We start from the raw sequence: 20,625 nt of genomic DNA, 5'->3' as shown, positions 1-20,625 counted from the left end.
ATTTAACATAAGGATAAATCTTACCCCAAACTATGCCAGGAACATTTTATCTAAACTGAATTACCATAGACAGCATGCCTACTAGATTTTAGACACAATGCTAGGTATTTTCGCATATCGCTGGTGTTTTAATACCTACAGGCTTTTAAGTTATGCCATCTCATGTTGCAGGGGAGATAAATGAAATTTATGTGAGTTAAGTGACATCTTCAAGTTTGTGTAATAGGTAACAGGCCTTCCTTTTTGTTAAGTCTTGAGATTCATTTTTTTTATGACAATTTCACATATATATGTTATACTATGGAATTGCAGTTAAGAACATAAACTCTGGAGGCAGGCTGCCTTTGTTAAAATCTCAGCTCTGTCACTTTATTTATTTAATTTTTTAAAGTTTGTTTATTTTGAGAGAGAGAGAAAAGGAGAGAGAGAGAGAGAGCACAGGAAGGGCAGAAAGAGGGAGTGAGAGAATCCGAAGCAGGCTCTGCAGTATCAGGGCAAAGAGCCTCAAACCCACAAACTATGAGATCATGACTTGATTTGAAATCAAGAGTTGGATACTTAACCAACTGGGCCCCTCAGGCACTCTTGTCACTTTATGACCTTAGAAATGTATCTCAGGCTCCCTATGCCTCAGTTTTCTTCATACGATTATTCCCATTGACAAATGGCATCCAGTTCAGAGCAAATTTCTGCTTTCTTTCACCTTCCTCCAATCACCTAACACAAGCCCAAATTTTATATGTTCTTTCTCCCATGTTCTTACTGAGACGGAACACAGTTCTCCATGGTATGCATTCTTTCTCACTGCAAAGAGTCAATGAAGCCAACTTTATTCAACTGCAGGTGTGCCTCTGGTGGTCTTTGAATTGCAAGGTATAGACAACATCCGAAAAATGTCCTCAACGTTATTTACTCTAGTTATAATCTATTGCCTTTTATCTACCATGAGCAGATTAGAAGCCTATGGTTCATCTTCAACTCACTTCTTTTATTCTAAGCTTGATTGAATCGTTTTTCCCCAATGCAATCATCTTTAATTTACTAGCATCTCCGACTGAGATAAGTTCTAGAGCCTTCTAACATGACTCTCATCTTCCATTTTTATTTCAACACGGAGAGATTTTTCTAAAGATCAATGTAATCATGTCTCTCCTTTGCTTATTACTTTTGAATTAGTTCCCATCACTCTACGATAAAGACCAAAATCTTTAACGTGGTCCATACACAGAAATATTACCTATTCTTACTTGCCTTGGAGAGTCCTGATTTATGGCTGGTATCCTGGAAAAATTAGTAACCTCACCTTTCATTCTTGAAGTGTAGTAGTTTGGAGGATAAGTTGTATGGTCACTACATTCACAGTATTACAAAACAAAATTAAACTGTGTAAACTTGAAGATCTAATTGGCTTTGTTAAATGATTCATGCACCTGGCAGCGTCCCATCTCAGCAGGTAAAAAGGAGCTTGGAGGAGCTGCACAAAACGGAAACCTATAATGGGCAGAAGGGGGTAGGCACAAAGAAGTCACAAACAAAAGAAAGGGTTGTTTCAGGTAAGGCCAACCTCCTTTGGGGGAAGTGTGAGGGTCTATCCTGCAAATGACTTCACTGGTGTTGATCAGGAAATTTTAGATTGATTGCTTTAAAATTCCACTCCTGGGAGAGGTAGAAATGCAATTAGGTTAGGTATTAAGTCTTGGTTTGCTGGCGTGGGGTTTAGCACAAGTGACTTCATTTTGAACTTGTTCTGATGTTTGATGTTGTTGTTGTTGTTGTTCACACTAGGGACCTGCATTATCTGGTCCATACCCACATCTCCACTCCCATCTTATGGTACCCTCTCCCTGTCTCTGTACTTCATCTATACTTGCCTTTTTTCCTCTTTCATTTTATGACTTTGACATGACCCTTTTATCATTAGCCTTCTTTCTCCATATCCCTTCCTCATCCTCTCTCCTTCAACATTGTTGTGAAGCCCTTTTAAATATTTCAAATCTTAGCTCAAAAGTCAGTTTCTAAGGAAAACTTCCGACCCTCCAGACAAGAACAAAATCTGCTATGTGCCTACACAGTGCTCTGTATTTATCACAGGACTGATCACAATTATACTATCGCGTGTCTGCTTTGTTGATGTCTTTTTCTTTAGCTGGATTTTAAGTTAACTTGGTAAAGAAGCCAGGTTTTTGTTTGTTTGGTTCTTCACTCTCCATTTTATTCCAGGGCCTAATACAGAATAATAAGCATTAAATAATTTTAAATGAATTCTCCTTACGCAGAAACAGATTTAAACCATAAATAACCCAATTAATTGTGACACTCAGGTAGCCAATAAAGAGGCATCTTTAATCTCAATCAAAACACTTGTTTATCGGTTTCACCTCCAGGAAGATATGACTCAAAGATCACCCTTGAATGATAGTAGAAAGCATCAGCTCTGTCTAGACAGGGATTGTTCCACATGTCTGCTCACAGAATTAGAGGAATTAAGGACAGGTTAGAATGATTTATTCCAATCTTCCCTAACTTAGCCATGTAGACTGATAAAATTGAGAATTTTTTTTTGTATCAGGTGCTTAAATAATATATTATGAACAAAGAAGGCATGAGCAACCACTACCTAGTCACCAAATTGCCCTTGTACGGTTCCAAGGAGAGATAGTTTTCCTGTTGTAGTGATTTTAAGGACAGATATCGCTGTTGGCAGATGCAGTGTGGGTGATTTCCCCTGGGAGCAAGCACTTGAAAGTTTAGATCCCTGGAAGTACTCCTATCTCAAGACACTTCATTTTCTTAAGGATGTGGTATCAGTAAATAAATAAGGAACATTCATGATATGTTAACTGACAAGACTATTCCCTCAGTTCTCCAGTATCTTCATAGACAGACACACACACACACAGATACCCAAACCTATCATCACCAGAAGAACTTGTCTGATTCTTTGTTCCAAATGTTCTACGGTGCGAAAACATATTTCTCATTGACGTATGTACTGGTACAACTCATTCAACTATATATTTAGTAACATTAAAAATTACAGTGTATCTGGATATCAGGTGAAGAAACCACTAAATACAACTTAAAGGAATGTTCTATGTCAGTGTAAAACAGAATACAATATATTCAGTATTTTTATGACTTGTGCAAAAAGAGGGGAATAAGTCCTTTCAGGAAATCTGGATTTTGGTTTTTAATTTTATTTGAGATACTAATTCTTAAAAAAATTTTTTTTAATGTTTATTTTTGAGAGAGAGAGAGAGAGAGAGAGAGAGAGAGAGAGAGAGAGGCAGAGCATGAGCAGGGGAGGGGCAGAGAGAGAGAGGGAGACACAGAACAAGAAGCAGGCTCCAGGCTCCGAGCTGTCAGCACAGAGCGGACGCGGGGCTCGAACTCATGACCGCAAGATCGTGACCTGAGCCAAAGCCAAACGCTCAACCGACTGAGCCACCCAGGCGCCCCTGAGATACTAATTCTTATTTCCCAAATTTACTTTTTATAGAAGACTGGTATCATGACACACATCTTCTCAAATACATTTATTTTCACAACTCACTGACTCATTTGGGAGGCATAAGAAAGTACTTTTCTAGGGGCGCTTGGGTGGCTCAGTCAGTTCAGCATCTGGCTCTTGATTTTGGCTCAGGTCATGATCTCACGATTTGTAAGAAAACATGAACTCATGGTTTGTGAGTTCAAGCCTGTGCTGCATTGACAGTACTGATCCTGCTTGGGATTCTCTCTCCCCTTCTCTCTCTCTGCTGCTCCCCTGCTTGCTCGTGCACACAAGTTTGCACGCGCTCTCTCTCTCTGTCAAAATAAATAAATAAACTTAAAAAAATAATCTTCTGTTAAAAACAAGTTAAGCCATAGAAAAAGAAGAGGCATTTTATAATTCAGTGAGATATAAGTATCAAAGCTTACTTTTTAAAACTCATATTCAAATAGAAATATTGTTTTAAATTCTCCGTTGTGCAAACTCATAACACCACCCTTCTAGAACAATGTGCATACTAAGAGTTGAATGTTAGGTGCTCTTCTTTCTCTCTAGAGAACCAGTTGAATGTGAGTTTCTGTTATGGATGAAGTCAAGGGCAGCAGGTGAGGAAGCAACAGACAGACACTTGGTCTACAGTCCAGACTCTGATTTCCTGAAGTAAGAATTATAGGCATTTTACCTGACACATGTTCATTTGTTGCAAAGTTTTTTGGGGCAAAGATAGAAGCCACTGAAGAATGAACCCTGAGAAAATATCATTGCTTTTATTATTATTGCATGTGATAATACGGTGTTAATTAATTGTCTTCATACGAAGTTGGTGGAGGTTGTTTTGTAGCAGCCTTGAGCTCCAGAGGTTCAGTGCCATGTTGTATTTTGTGACAAGTGACCAGTGAAGGTTTGTGGGAACTGGGAAAGAAGTTGAGCTGTGCACAACACGTGGGAAAATGCAATAAATCAGGGCTTATACAGGTGAAGTCCAAGAAGATCAGCTAAGGAAAACAAGAGCCAGGAGTTCAAAGAAGCCAAGGATTGAAGCCAGAAAATTAGCTCAGGCAAGGATAAGAAAACTAGATTAAGAGACTAGAGAGCAAAATGTCAGGAATTAAATATTCAGACGGCCGGAGATTGACTCTTGGAAAGGTCTGGCAGCAGAAGTAAGAAGAGTTGGTATCGAACTGTGGCTCACGCCTCTCTTCTTCGGCTGTGATTCCTCCTAGATGTAGCAGCCATCCTCGAAGATGGTTTTCAGTGATCTCTCTAACTCCTGATTTCTCGCTCTTGTGAGTTGCTCTTGCATTACACCGGGGTTTGTTTGACCCATTTTCATATTGCAGAAATGATGATATATCAATTCTTGGATTAAGTTATCAAAGAGTGTAGTTTCCATATTGGGTGCTGCTATGTAAATGGGCCAAAGACGGTCTCTGCATTTTGATCTCTATGTTATTTGCTTCTTCACAGCAGGGTAGTACCATTAGCTCAAAGCCCACCGGTACCACACTCAAATTCTTACACATCCAGTTTTTTTTTTATTGTTTTAATGTGTATCTATTTTTGAGAGAGAGAGAGAGAAACGAGTGGGGGCAGGAGTAGAGAAAGAGGGAGACACAGAATCCAAAGCAGCCTCCAGACTCTGAATTGTCAGCACAGAGCCTGACATGGGACTAGAACCCACAAGCTGTGAGATCAGGACCTGAGCCGAAGTCGGAGGCTTAACCAACGGAGCCCCCCCCGCCCCAGGCGGCCCCCAAATGGTTTACAAAGAGCCAACATAGGCCTATTTTGAACTATTTTGAGCTGCTCTGCTTTGCATAGTCTGTGAAACTGTGCTTGACACCCACCAGCCACAGGTAACACAAACCCTGTAACTAGAAAAGACTCCAGACTGCGGCTACGTTGGAGTTCCCTGATCCAGACACTCCCACCTTGGCTGAAGGCCATCACTCAGACATGCAAGCCTACTCTCCCCTGCCCCAGAGATCCCCTTGCTCCCTTCTCTTTCTGGGTGGTGGCCTCATGCTGCCTTTGGAAGCTCTTCTGCTGTGAACTACGTGGCCCCTCATGCAACCCTGTCCAAGCCACCCTTTGAAGCTTGTTGTGTGATGCTGTCATGGATGGAATGCGAGGTCATTATGCTAAGTAGGATAAATCGGAGAGAGAAAGACAAAGACTGCATGGTATTACTGGGATTTAGAAAAGTTGAACTTGTAAAAACGGAGTAGAATGGTGGTTAACAGAGGCTAAAGATGGGGGAATTGGGAAAGATGTGTAAGGGTAGAAACTTACCAGTAATAAATAAATAAGTCCTGGGTATCTAATGCACAGCATAGTCGTTATAATAAACAATACTGTGTTATAAACTGCAAAATTGCTAAGGCACTAGATTTTTAACTGATGTCACCACACAAAACAATAATTATTATTATGTGATATGATAGAGAGCTAGCCAATGCCAGGATGATAATCACAATGCAATACATAAATGTATCAAATCAACATATTGTATACCTTACACTTACACAATGTCACATATCAAGTATATCTCAAAAAAAAAAATGAAAAGGATTTCCTGGATGCTGTGCTGTTTTTATCATTTGAGGGCTTTTGCTAAATCAAAATTTTTGGTTAAATAGGTTGGATGCCTTCCTGTATCAGTATTTATTAACTGTAAACCGTGTTGGCAGAGTAAGAGAGGGTACCAACTCAACTGATCGAATTAAGGTAACGAGGCAGGAAACACAGCTGACTCTTGAAAGGAGATGTAGAAGGAAATAATCGTCACACTTCTTACCATATCCATTTCTGACATTATTATTAAAAAAAACACCTATATTTAAATCAAGAGCAAGGAAGGACTAACACTATTAAACATTTCCACTGTTAAGCCCTTTACATAGATTATCTCCTTGTTCATTTTCACCTGTCACCTGAAATTGATAAAATTATTATCCTTATTTTACAGAGAACAAAATCGAAACTTAGAGTAGTTAGTAATTTATAAAAGATCACACAGCTGGATATAGTCAAATTTTACAGCATGCTGGTATATCTCATCCATTTTCAAAACTATTCATTGGCTTACAAACCCAATCATTGTTATTCACAGAATTTTATATTTACTATAGTCACTAAAGATTTTCTCTATTCTGAGCTGTCACTATTTAAGCCTTGAAATAAGTGCGTATCTGTTCTTCATCAAGTCCTATCTGTATCCTATAGAATATACATGCAAAAGAATGAAAATTACACTACAGAATCAATCAACTGCTATCAGAGGTGTCTACTTGAGTTACCTTCAATCATTTTAATCAGCATCTGAGGAGCCCTAACTACAGAATGGGTAGAGAGAGCTGGATCCTGAATCCAGTTACTTTCATAGCAAAAATGGCACAGAAATAGGATAGATAAAGGAATAAAAGTCTATTAGAAAAAGGTCACATCTTCTTTAGCAGTTAATCTGTTAGTAGGTTGGCAATCTAGTGTCTGGCTCAGGTTGAATTTAAGGTTATCATCGTCTGGTTGTGTTAATCTATTATCTAGATATGAATTCACTTTTGATTGACTTTTGAGCGAGCTTGCTTATATCAGCTGCACACACTAGTCAAAGTTAAATTGGAGGACATGTTGTTATGCACAAATTTATTTTTATAAATATCTCGTATGCAAGAAAACTATTGAGGCATTCTCCCAGAAACAAATTATATCAGTTACTTATAAGACAGTTTCTTTCAGTATGTTGCTATATGTGCTTTGGAAAATCTAAATTTTTTATTTAAAAAATTATCATATCTCCTGTTATTTCTACAAACAATCTTACTTACAAATGCATATGTTACAGCACAAGATATCCCTAAAACCTCTATTAATCAGACTGCTTATTTAATTAGCATATTTTTGTTTCTACCTAGATGTGCCAATTAGGAGAATTCTATCATATTATCATCTTGTTGATATTCTATATCATATTTCCATCATCAGGATTCTTAGCCCCTTTACCTTTTAGAAGTATCTTGTATGGATAAAGATAATAGCTCATTGGAATGAATTTCTTCCCAGTGCAATTTTTTTTTCCATATAGTTTTTCTAGTGGAGTTCCTTTCTTTGTTAAATAAATTGAGCTGATGGAAAGGAGCTGTCAATATAATTTTGGGCTCTATTAACTTCTTAGGTGTCCACACACTGTAACATAAAAATTGAAGAAAATCTCTATAATAAAAATGAGAAATATTTTATTAGGGTTTAAGTATTTCTTACTTGTAGCCACTGGTCTATAATTGACTTACTCTGGGATTAAATTTTATTTTATTTGTCCTCTTGGGAAATCATCCAGTCATCTATTGCCTCTTTGGAGAGAATTTTTGGTTTTCTCTACCCTGTATGTGATGATGCTCTTGGATCCTTGACAGGAACACCTATTTCTTTTAATAAAGTTGTAATTATATAATGTTAACATTAATAAATTAAATTCACTCAGAAGAAAAGTGAAACTTACTGAATACCTCCTATGTGTCAAGTACTGGACCAGTCAAATTTATTTTTACTAATTCGTTACGAACTGGAAAAAAGACTTTGTTTCGTTATCTAATCTGTAGACAATTTTTCTTTGATTCAAAGTGATCTTGCCTGTGATAAGTCATTTGTATTGCTAACATAATCTACTTGTTAATATGTTAGCCAACTTTGGCGAAGCAAAACCAAAAGACAGTGTCAAAGGGCCATTGGTTGAAAATGGCAGGGGAATATTGAAATTTTAAAAATATCTACTGTAACTGAATTTCGTAGCCATTCTATTAGGTTAGTGGAGGGGTGTGTATGTCCGAGTTGAGTGGGAGTGTTCAGCTCACATAGAAGTGGGGAGGAGGGACAGGACACGCCTCTAAGAGAGAACTTCTGGAGCAAGTTGGAATTTTTTGTTTTCTAAATACCTTTGATTCCAGACTCAATGCTTGGTTTTGTGGTTCCAGGGTGGGAGAGGAGATTTTTTATTCTTGGCTAGGTGATAACCACCATAGATAGAATGAGGCTTACCCCAAAACAAAAGACAGAAAACAAGGTGTAAATCTTTTATTTCATATATGGTACCTCCAGTGAAGAAAAAAAAAGAGTGAATACAGTGCGAGAGAGGAAAGTAATTTTCCCTCTACCCTTCTAGATTCTTGGCTGAGCATCCTCGTCTAATAAATGGACAGATTAACAGGAGAAAAATAAACAGAAGTTTGACAACTGAGTAACTCTCTGAAATAGCCTAAGTCATCACCTTAAATGCCAAGATGTTGGGGGTGGAGGTGTTATGGAAAGTTACAAGGACAAGCTTTAAATATATTACCGAATCTGAATCATTACTGCATAAGCATAAGATTTAGTCATCTTCCTGGTACAAAGAAGGAGACACACACATGGAGATTTCCCTTATAAGTGCTTCTTAACCAAAGCATAACATTTACTTGGTTTTCAGAGCTTCTCTTGTGTCTGCTGTTTCTCAAAACTAATCAGCTCGAGGTAAACCTTATGGCAAAGGGGCATATTTGCTCCCCTTAAATAGAATAAATAAACTAGTGCACATACAGGCATTATATAATAGACTAAAACCTCTTCAGAAATAGGAACGAGGATTTTTGGTTAGTTTATAGTGAATCTTTGTATCTATAAGATTGTAAATGAAAGAATGCATTTTTGGGTGATTAATTTTTCTTTTAATGCAGACATTTTAGTCCAAATTTTAATTCAATATATAAAGTGGCTTTGTAACTCTTCTGCTTAAATGCTCAATTTTTCAAAAGGCTTGCTAGTGAGGGAGTTCAGAACAGGCCTCCCCAAGATTTCCTTCATTGGCATGTGGACTATTTTGAGCTGAAGGTAACTGAGACCCTGTGGGTTCAAGAAAAATTTTGCTCCCCTCTTACTTAGAAGAATCTAAATTGACATCTTTCCCAAAATAAGAGTTTATTCCAAGATAAATTTTATGTGAGCAATCCATTTGTACGTCAGGGCAAACATCTACTTAGTATATATCAGCTCCTTATCGCCTTGTGAATTGTCCTCTTTCCCTTTAAAGCCCCAGGCCCCTACTCCATTGCTTAACTCAGGATGACTTACATACCTCATTTTACCTTTCTGTCTTTGAATCTCTCCTGCATGTGGGGTTCCCGCATATACAAAATTAAATTAAATTTTCTCCTATTAATCTATCTCATGTTGTTTTAATTGTTAGACAAGCTAGAAGAAACTTTTGAAAGATAAAAGAAAAAATTTGCACCCCTATATTGGTGTGGTATAATGGAAAGTCCTAGGGCATCAGGAGTGCTGTGTTTGAATCTCAGCTGTGTTCCCGTACTCTGGAAAAGTTGCCCAGGCTTTCTGAGTCCCCAAATCCTTATCAGCATATCATGCATAATTCTACCTATCTTGCTCACTGACTGTATTCTTTGAGGAAGTAGATAATACTTACATAAACACCATATAATTTATAATATTCTATCAAGAAAAGTTACTTTGTGTTCTATATAGCAGATTTAAGAATTATTTTTAAAAGTATATGGTTTACAGCTATAGATTTGCTATAAGAATCTGATATTAAAATCTTTTTGAAATACAGAATAATAAATATGAATCATGAAAGAAAAGCTGTCTAAAAAGAGCTATGAGAAATATTTTATTTTTCAGGTAATATATGGGCAAAGGCACGGTTTTGTGGAAGACAGTGACTGTTGCTCCCATAAAATGTGGAAGAAAATAGATTTGCTTCACATATTTAATTCTTCCACTATGTTGTGCTGGGCCTTTGCTAAGATTATGTCAGCAATAGGGCAAGTGAAAGAAACTATTATGCAAGTACAGTATCATTTTGCCTGTATTTCTTAATGCAGAAAGATTTGTGTAATTGTTCTGTCCAAGATCAATGGATAATGAACACATGTCACAAACCTTCACATTTTGAACCGAATGATGTTGTAACTATAAGGGCAAATACACATATAACAAAAGGAAAGAAAATGGATGTTCCCTTGTATAAACAGGGAAAGAGACCTTCCTCTCTTTCTCTTTTCTTAGAGAATTTCCCTGAGGAAACCTGTAACTTATTTCTTTCTGACTCTTTGAGATGTATGTAAATCATTTTAAAAGTAAAATAAGACTTTTTGTCAGTTTAAGAACCATGAATGCCTTTCTGAAGGAAGGACCTGAGAGCTATCTCTTTGAAATATAGTCATCAGGTAGAGAGCCCTCCCATGTCCCAGTTCCTGTGGGAAGGCAGGAACCTAACTTTAGCTAGTGCCTGGTTCAAGCTGCAAACCTCTGTCATAAGGATATGAACTTTTTTTTCCTGTGGATTACGTCAATTAGCTAACCTAGATGGTCACCCCAATTACCAGGTCAATTTAGAGTGAACTGTGTGTGATCAATGATTCTGTCAGGTCCTCTTATTTGAAGACTAGTTTATCTTGAGAAGATGCATGCAGTGCCGTGTATCTACTCTCATAGTAAAGAGTGAGGTTTGTTGGTTTCCTTCTTTACGATCCCTTTAACAGATTGCCTGTGATGCGCGTTGCATTCTAGCTTAACGCTTATTCAACATTAAAACTGTTTTCATTCTTTTCTACTTTTTTGGAGAGGTTTTGGGCTGGTAGGTTTGGGTTTGGGATTTCATTTTTAATTTTATTTCTCCAACATCAAAAATATCTGATTACATCACGATTTTATTCAAACTTTTTGGATGGCTTCCTTCTACCAATGGGATCACATCTAAGTCCCCAAAACGAGATCGACCACGTTTTACCCGCGTATCTTTCAGCATCACCTCTGAGTGCCTTCTACATAGAAGCTATAACCCAATGCACTGTCCTGTTTCCTGAGCAGGCTGTGCAAATTCAAATGTCTGTGCGAAAGAAGGTGCTGGGCAGGACTCTAGAACGGTAGGGTAAGGATCTTGGTGGATCATTTCCCTAGCAAAATAACAATTCATCTGGTGAGAATTATAAACATAAATCATCTTAAAGTCTCTGGAAATTGTCCTAAGGGCAGGCCTGGATATATGCTATGGAATTACAGGATATAGGGAACACAAAATATACAGAAATGCTAATTCAGTAATATTTATTAAGTCTTGGCAAGAATGTGAAAGTTGGGGGCATTAGAGCCATTCATTGCTCCCTTACACCTTCTCTTCTCTCAACCCCACACTCTCTACTCCCCGCAGTGCAGCCACACACACTGGGCTGCCTCTCCTGCTTGATGCCAGTCTAGGTAGGACTGGGAAGCCATGCTTCAAAAATCCGAGGAAGGTATGATGCAAACATGTTACCAAATAAAGAATAACAATAACGACATATGAATTGTTAAAAATAGATATGTGGGGTTGGAAAGAACAAGTGAAATTTAAAAATTCACTAGCAGCAAATCAACAGTAGATTTTAGCTGCTCTCAGAAGAAAAAGATCAACAAAATTGAGAACAATGAGTAGGGATTATTCAATCTGAAGAACAGATAAAAAAATAAAAAGAATGAAGAAAGTTGAAGGGTTTCAGTGGGACACGTGTAGAGCTTTGAAACAGCTAGAAGAGGGGGCGCCTGGGTGGCTCAGTCGGTTAAGCGTCCGACTTTGGCTCAGGTCATGATCTCACGGTCTGTGAGTTCAAGCCCTGCGTCGGGCTCTGTGCCGACCGCTCAGAGCCTGGGGCCTGCATCAGATTCTGTGTCTCCCTCTCTTTCTGCCCCTCTCCTGCTCACACTTGCTCTCTCTCTCTGTCTCCCTCTCTCTCCCTCTCAAACCATAAATAAACATTAAAAAAAAAAAAAAAGAAATAGCTAGAAGACAACACCATCATCCAATGAACCTAGAGATAAAGAAAAAAAAAAGTGTAGAAAGTATAATTAGTATAAAATATGAAATACAATGAAATATATGAGTTCTAGCTTCACAGTACTTTTAAGGAAGTTATCTGTTGGCTTGATTGATCAGTTAGAAAGATGCTTTATGTTGAATTAAAAAAAATAAGACCCAATAATTTTTTCAAGATTCGGTTTTAAAAATATACTGAAGGTTAAAAATAAAAGGGTTGAAAAAAGATACCAGGAAAATGTGCACCATTATAAAGGTGGATGTAACAATGTTAATAATGATCAAAATGGCATTTCAGGTGAAAGAAAAAAAATAAGGTCAGAGTAAAGAAATCTTATTTTTTAAAAAAATGTTTTAAAACTTTTATTCAGTATCCAGAGACAGAGAGACAGAGTGTGAGCGGGGGAGGGGTGGAGAGAGCAAGAGACACAGAATAGGAAGCAGGCTCCAAGCTCTGAGCTGTCAGCACAGAGCCTGACACGTGGCTCGAAGTCAAGAACTGTGACATCATGACCTGAGCCAAAGTCAGGCACTTAACCAGCTGAGCCACCCAGCTGCCTCTATTAGCTCTATATTTTAAAGGAGCAGAACAAGATTTTGAATCATTTTAAGGTACCCCCCCCCCAAAATAGTGTCCAAAGAAAATTAGTAACCTTATTAATGATAAATAGCAATCTTTGGTGACAATAACGGACAAAAGTGACTTTAGGGGCGCCTGGGTGGCGCAGTCGGTTAAGCGTCCGACTTCAGCCAGGTCACGATCTCGCGGTCCGGGAGTTCGAGCCCCGCGTCGGGCTCTGGGCTGATGGCTCAGAGCCTGGAGCCTGTTTCCGATTCTGTGTCTCCCTCTCTCTCTGCCCCTCCCCCGTTCATGCTCTGTCTCTCTCTGTCCCAAAAATAAATAAATGTTGAAAAAAAAATTAAAAAAAAAAAGTGACTTTAAATATATAGTTTCATCTTAAAAACTGTTTTGGAGAAAATGTGTTTTTCTTAATTCACTCTAATGCTGGAGTAGCATGAAAGTTCAATAATATAATGAAAAATGATAAAGAACAAGTGAAATTCACCTGGAACGGTGAGATCATGACCTGAGCCAAAGTTGGCTGCTTAACCACCTGAACCACCCAGGCGCCCCTTGAGAAAAGAAATCTTGTAAAAGGAACAATGGATGAAAAAGTTATATTCATCAGAAACATGTACGAACTACTTCAAAATATATTAAGTGGCTTCTGGCAGAGCCACAGGGTAAATGTAAATCAGAAATTGTCATTTTAATATAATCCTCTCACAAACATTGAGATCAAGCAGACAAAAAAAAAAAAAGACTTGATCGTATACCAAAATTTTTCAATGAATATAGGAAACCTTGAATGAACTACTTTCTGTCCAATTATTTTGAGGAAGCTTTCCTGTTCATTCAAAAAATAGTCAAACATCTGCCTATAGTTCATTCAGATATTTTGTGAATTATTTGTCGAGAGGCGAAAAACTTCTCTTCCACAAGGAAGCAACTTTACACTGTGCTGTCAATTTTTACCTAAAACATTTTTAAAAAGTAGGGATCAGCAGCTTCATTGGAATTAATGTCTTGCAGCCAAAATTCAGACTTTCCTTCAGAATCTTTGGATGCTATTTGACAAATGTTTTATGAATCATGGCTCGTTTGCATATTCTTATTTGCCCAAACAGCAAAACCAGTGTTATTAAGCCTTGCAGATATTCTATTTCTGAACAGAGAACCAAGAATTTACTTTTAGTAAAGAGTAAATTCAGGAGATTTTGATGCTTCTGAAAGAAACTCTGCAAATAGAAATTTTTTGATGTCATCTGAGTGCACATAAACCGAAATCTAGGAGCTGGCTGCACCAAAGATATTTCGTTAGTTTTCATGTATCTGCATGCTGATGAGAAAAGAGCCCCACTAATTCTTCGTGGCCTTCTCTAGTATATTAGAAAACGGCGACATGTTTTGAGGGTGGGTGGTGTCATTTGTCACAGGTACTGCTTCACTTTTCTTCTTAAACAATAAGCTACAAATTAGTTCATCTGTTGCCAGGAAACATGGTTGTATTAAGGTCTCCCCAGTTATGGGAAGCTCTATTTCATAATTAGAAATGGAATATGAAATCCTATAGAATGTTCTGCAGGATGGGTTTGACTCACGACAGCTTTAATTTCCAGGCTCTTTAAACCAAGCCATCTTCTCATGAGAGATACCGATGCTGTGTGACCTGTTCTCAGGTTCCATACATTGGAACAGCTTTTTCAGCCTTGGGTTACAACTGGCAAAACAACAACAACAACACATTCCATAAATACTGTGGTTGGGGCCCCTGGGTGGATCAGTCAGTTAAGCGCCTGACTTCAGCTCAGGTCATGATCTCGGAGTTCATTCGTGGGTTCAAGCCCCACATTCGGTTCTGTGCTGACAGCTCGGAGCCTGGAGCCTGCTTCAGATTCTGTGTCTCCCTCTATCTCTGCCCCTCCCCTGCTCACACTCTGTCTCTGTCTCTCAAAAATAAATAAACATTAAAAACAACAACAGCAAAAAAAAAAAAAAAAACTGTGGTTTTTATGTCCAGTCATGTGCTTAAATGAAATTAAGATCAAAAGTAACTTCTCCTTCCTTCCTTCCTTCCTTCCTTCCTTCCTTCCTTCCTCTCTCTCTCCTTTCTTTCTTTCTTTCTTTCTTTCTTTCTTTCTTTCTTTCTTTCTTTCGTCTAAGATAAAATTTTCAGAGCCAAAAGAAACAAAAGTAATTTCAATTTCATTCAACTCTCTTTTCTTTGATAGTTTCCATCTTAATTATGCTCAATATAAAAAATGGAAAAAGTTTTTTTTTATTAATTTATATCAACCAGAAACTATTTTAAATGATATTGTAAATAAAATATGATGTGATGACTATATCCACATATGTAATCACAGTAGTGTATTATACCATTTAGAGCAGACATAAAAGCAACAATGTAACATTTTCTTCATAGACAAATAGACATTTTTAAACACAACAAAAAGGTAATTTAAAAAACGTGTGTGTGTGTGTGTGTGTGTGTGTGTGTGTGAGAGAGAGAGAGAGAGAGAGAGAGAGAGGCATCTTTTTTAGGCTACCCCTAGTTTATAGAACCCCTAAGACTATCCATAGGTAAAAGACTAAAGCTCTTGATCTAGATGAATTCTAAAGGAGTTTTACGAAAATGGGGTGCAGGATCAGAGGTATGTTGATTTGTAACTCAAATCTGAGGCCAGTCCTGCCCCTTGCTGGAGTGGACTAGGGGGCAAGGGTTACTAACAGAAAGGTCACAGCTGTGATTGAGTAATGCCCCTTGCTCAAAATAATTAATTTCTACTACATTCAGAGTAAACCCAAACTCCTTAATTTTATATTAAAGACCCTCATGATTTCTAAGCCTACTTTCAGCTCTTTTCCATCAGGAAAACTCCATTACAGCCTAATGGAACTACTGAGTTCTTGTATACGTGCCCACTGGTTCCTCGGCTCCATTAAAAACATACTTTGCTGTTTCCACACTCCTGTTTCCTCAAAGACTAAATATGGCTCTTCTTTAACAACCTAGTTTAAATTATATGCCTTCTCTGTTGCCTACCCTAATGAAGTCAGTTAAAAATAATCTCTTCAACCTAGAGACTCTCTTGAGATTTTCTGCGCAATTCTAGTACAAAAATTCTCACTTTTTATCCTGTATTCATCACATTTATGTATTTTTATTAACTTTGTCCTTCTTGATTTATTTTTGTCAATTCTGCATCATCTCAGCACTTTGCACATCATAGTCAGTCACTCATTAGCTACTTATTGAGTAAATGAATCAACCAATGAAGTAATATTGACGGATAGAATTTTTTTCTTAATAATTCTTTACTTTGGATTTTGTTGCCCACCGACTCAAAGTAGCAACAACTCTTGCTCTCAATAATTTCACAGTTGATTATTTGTGTAGCAGTACCCTATGAAAAAACAATTCTTAGATGGGAATATCGATCCAAAGAACCATTTGCTTTGCTCTCATTGATAACATTGTGCAAATAATGAATTTTTAATTATCAAGAAGCTAGCAATCTTAAAATTTGTTAAAAGAATCTTGATTTTCTCATTATATAGTTCTATTCCTCACACAACAGTGAAGTCTTCTGATAGTCACAGATTTTGTTTTCTTTTTTTAATTTTTTTTTAACGTTTATTTATTTTTGGGACAGAGAGAGACAGAGCATGAACAGGGGAGGGGCAGAGAGAGGGGGAGACACAGAATCGGAAACAGGCTCCAGGCTCCGAGCCATCAGCCCAGAGCCTGACGCGGGGCTCGAACTCACAGACCGCGAGATCGTGACCTGGCTGAAGTCGGACGCTTAACCGACTGCGCCACCCAGGCGCCCTCAGATTTTGTGTTAAAGGCTGTTTATGATCCAATTGACACGTGTCTGTTGTAAACCAGGCGTTGTGCACAGACTTTACATGAAACCTCAGAAGAGCCCTCAAAGGAGAGGTAACTCCACTCTTCAGATGGTTTAAGGCCCACAGAGATTAGGAGGGTTCACATCGTACAACAATTGAATGGAGTAGATTCAAGATTCCTAATGAGCTCTGTTCTCCTTCCACTGCACTTGCTGTTAAATTTCTTGTAATTTTGACATTGGAGATATCAGATACAGAAAATTTGGCAGAGTGAACAAAATCCTAAAGCAGGAGTCAAGAAACTAGGGCTCCAAAAAGGAAAAAGGATTAAGCCGGGGTGTGTAGGAGTGTGACGAGTTTTATTCGGGGAGGTAGAATATAAAATGTAAAGTAAAATTCAAATGGTGCACCCAATGTTAACCAACTGTATAATTTGGGGGAAAATACTAATAATATCTCTAAGATGAGGATGATACTAATCTCCATTCAGTTTTTGTTTGTGCTTTAACTGACACAATACATAATATTTGACATTTAGTAAATGTTCAATAGATTTTTTGGGAAAAATTTTAATCAACTCGAACTAAAACAATATATTAGTTCACTAGGACTCCCATAAGGAATACCACAAACTGGATAGTTTAAGCAACAAAAATTTATTTTCTCACACTCTGGAGGCTAGAAGACCAACCTCCAAGGTGTTGGCAGATTTGTGTTTTCTGGAAGCCTCTCTCCTTGGCTTGCAGATACCCAACCTCTCACTGTGTCCTCACAAGGTTTCCCTTCTGTGTTGTTTGGGATATAATTTCTTCTTCTTCTTTTTTTTTTTTTTAATTTTTTTTTCAACGTTTATTTATTTTTGGGACAGAGAGAGACAGAGCATGAACGGGGGAGGGGCAGAGAGAGAGGGAGACACAGAATTGGAAACAGGCTCCAGGCTCTGAGCCATCATCAGCACAGAGCCCGACGCGGGGCTCGAACTCCCGGACAGCGAGATCGTGACCTGGCTGAAGTCGGACGCTTAACCGACTGCGCCACCCAGGCGCCCCAATTTCTTCTTCTTTTAAGAACACCTGGCATACTGGGTCAGAGTACACCCTAATGACTCCTTTTAACTTAATCACCTCTTAAAGCTCTATCTCCAAATACAGTGACATTCTTAGGTACTGGGGGTTAGGCCTTCAACATAAGAGTTTTGGTAACATAATTGAGCCAATGACACTTGGAGACCAAGAATATAATCCCAGGAGATATTATTTTAAAAACTAAATTAAGGACATATGATAGAAATACTGGCATGCCTTGCCACAGCATATGACTTCATACTATAAATACTACTAAGCTATTAAACATTTTTCAGCAAGTGGAGGATGAAAACAAAGTTTTTTTTCCTCAGGTATTTTTAGTTGCAGCCTGACATTTCGGTACTTCAAAATTTGAATGGAGATGGGGCGCCTGGGTGGCGCAGTCGGTTAAGCGTCCGACTTCAGCCAGGTCACGATCTCGCGGTCCGTCAGTTCGAGCCCCGCGTCAGGCTCTGGGCTGATGGCTCGGAGCCTGGAGCCTGTTTCCGATTCTGTGTCTCCCTCTCTCTCTGTCCCTCCCCCGTTCATGCTCTGTCTCTCTCTGTCCCAAAAATAAATAAACGTTGAAAAAAAAAATTAAAAAAAAAAATTTGAATGGAGAGTTAAGACAATTGACAAGGTGTAGGGTAATGTGGATTAGTTTTACTCCATGAGAAAATTACAGATACATGGATATGCCATTATAAGCATGCTCTAAAATCAATTCAGCACCCAAAGCTGTGATATTTGGTTCTTACTGACTGGAATTCATCTCTCTTAACTTCCATTTTTCTTTATCCTCTCAAGAAGCGCTCTAATCTTGAGAAAACCCTGAGACACCTAGGAATAAGATGCTTTCATTTTCGAGGTGAGCCAGCAAATTCCTCCTAGCCACTTCCCTTCCACGGTGTTACTTAAGCTGTTCCCATTTTGAATATCTGTCGAGAACCCAGACGTGGTAGAACAAGAATCCTCTTAGCTTTTGTGATGGCATGTAAGTGTTAGATTTCGATCCCATCTTAGCCAAGGGTATATGGCTTCCTGCACTGTTTTCTTCCAATGATTCAACAGAGGGACCGTCCCCACTCCCCAAGGGAAATTTTTTTTTTTTTTTACTATGAAAAGGAGGCCACAAAGCCTTGTGTTATGTTTCCCCTCCTTATTTTCATCAGCTGCTTGAACTCTTTCTTCCTGAAGGAATTTCTGCAAGGGGTTTGAACTTTCTCTCCTGTTGAAATGTTTACAATATATTTTAAACATAATACTTTTTCTTCTACTGTCTACTCAACGATATTATTTGTCCGTATACAGCAGGTATTGATTACTTGATTATTTATTGTCTAACAGAGAACGCTTTTATTAAGGAGTTTTTTTTTTTTTTTTTTTTTAAAGCTTATACATTAGGGGCTTGAATTAGTTTCCTTTAAGAAAATCATTTGGAAATCCACAGTTCTTATTCTCCTTTCCATTTTGAAGATGAACTGTTTGTTCTTTTCTAATTCACCTAGCTCAGGGGTGTCCCTGACGTTTTACTGACCCAGCAAACTCCTTTTCCACAGTGAAAATTCATTCACTTTGTTTGCCCTCCAACTGATCATTTTAGTTATGCTGGTAACAGTCATACATGCACGCATAAGAACACAACACGATGAATGAGGAGAGTGAGGAGGAGAAGGAGAGAAGGTAATAATTAATTTGGTCGGTTTGGCCGTTCTGAAACAATGAATGATTGAAAGAATTAACTTATATTAAAGAGGCTCATTTATTCCTCCCCAGATCTTTCATTTACTCACAAGATCTGAAACCAACATAGGTCAACCACACACACAAACTGTACCTGTTTTCTTATCCATGACAATCCACAGGAAACTTGGAATGACACGTTTCTTTTGCGTCTGTTTCACATTACTCTGCTAGGTTTTGCGGAGTAAGTTATATTGTGTATGAATTCTGAAATGCCAAGAGAGGCAGAGTAACCTGGGAAGAGCATGTTATAAAGCTAAACCTTTATGATTCATCTGCTTTGTCCTATTCCTGAAGATATCTGAAGCCATAAGTCCTCACTAACCAAAGCCAGCCATAAATAATTTTTTAAATGCACTTTAGATTGAGGGGCGCCTGGGGGCTCAGTTGGTTGAGCTTCAGAGTTGAGATTCAGAGCCCGCTTTGAATCCTCTGTCCCTCTCTCTCACTCTCTGCCCCTCCCCCACTCACGCTCTTCCTTACAAAAAATAAATAAAACATTTAAAAATAAATAAACTGCCTTTTGAATTGAGATTCTGGGGCCTTTTTTCTTGGATAGGCCAGTATCATTTGGATTAAGTTTTAAGGTGGGTCTTTGTTCCTCATATATGGAGTGACTTTAAAAAAAAATTTTTTTTTAAGTTTATTTATTTTTGAGAGAGAGAGCACAAGCAGGGAGGGACAGAGGGAGAGACAGAGGATCAGAAGCAGGCTCTGCGCTGACAGCTTTGATGTGGGGCTCGAACCCATAAGCCATGAGATCATGACCTGAGCCAAAGTCGGGAGCTTAACCTACTGAGCCACCCAGGCACCCCACAGAGTGACTCTTAAGAAGGACATACATGAGGTGTTTGAAGAAATAGCAAGCACTTATGAACTTACGGATTTGTAACATGATCTTTATTTTTTATTTTTGGTTTCAGTTTTTTGGTATCCATTACCCCAAGGGACTTAGTGGAACAATTGTATAATGCATACCCTGGAAAGTGTATGGTCCCTCTTTTCTTCTATAGTCTTGCTCTAATAAAGTATTTAATTGCAAAGAAAAAAAAATCAGCTGTTCCAGAGG

Source organism: Felis catus, chromosome B1, assembly GCF_018350175.1.
Source record: "Felis catus isolate Fca126 chromosome B1, F.catus_Fca126_mat1.0, whole genome shotgun sequence".
NCBI classification, from domain to species: domain Eukaryota; kingdom Metazoa; phylum Chordata; class Mammalia; order Carnivora; family Felidae; genus Felis; species Felis catus.
This window is presented reverse-complemented; position numbering follows the sequence as displayed.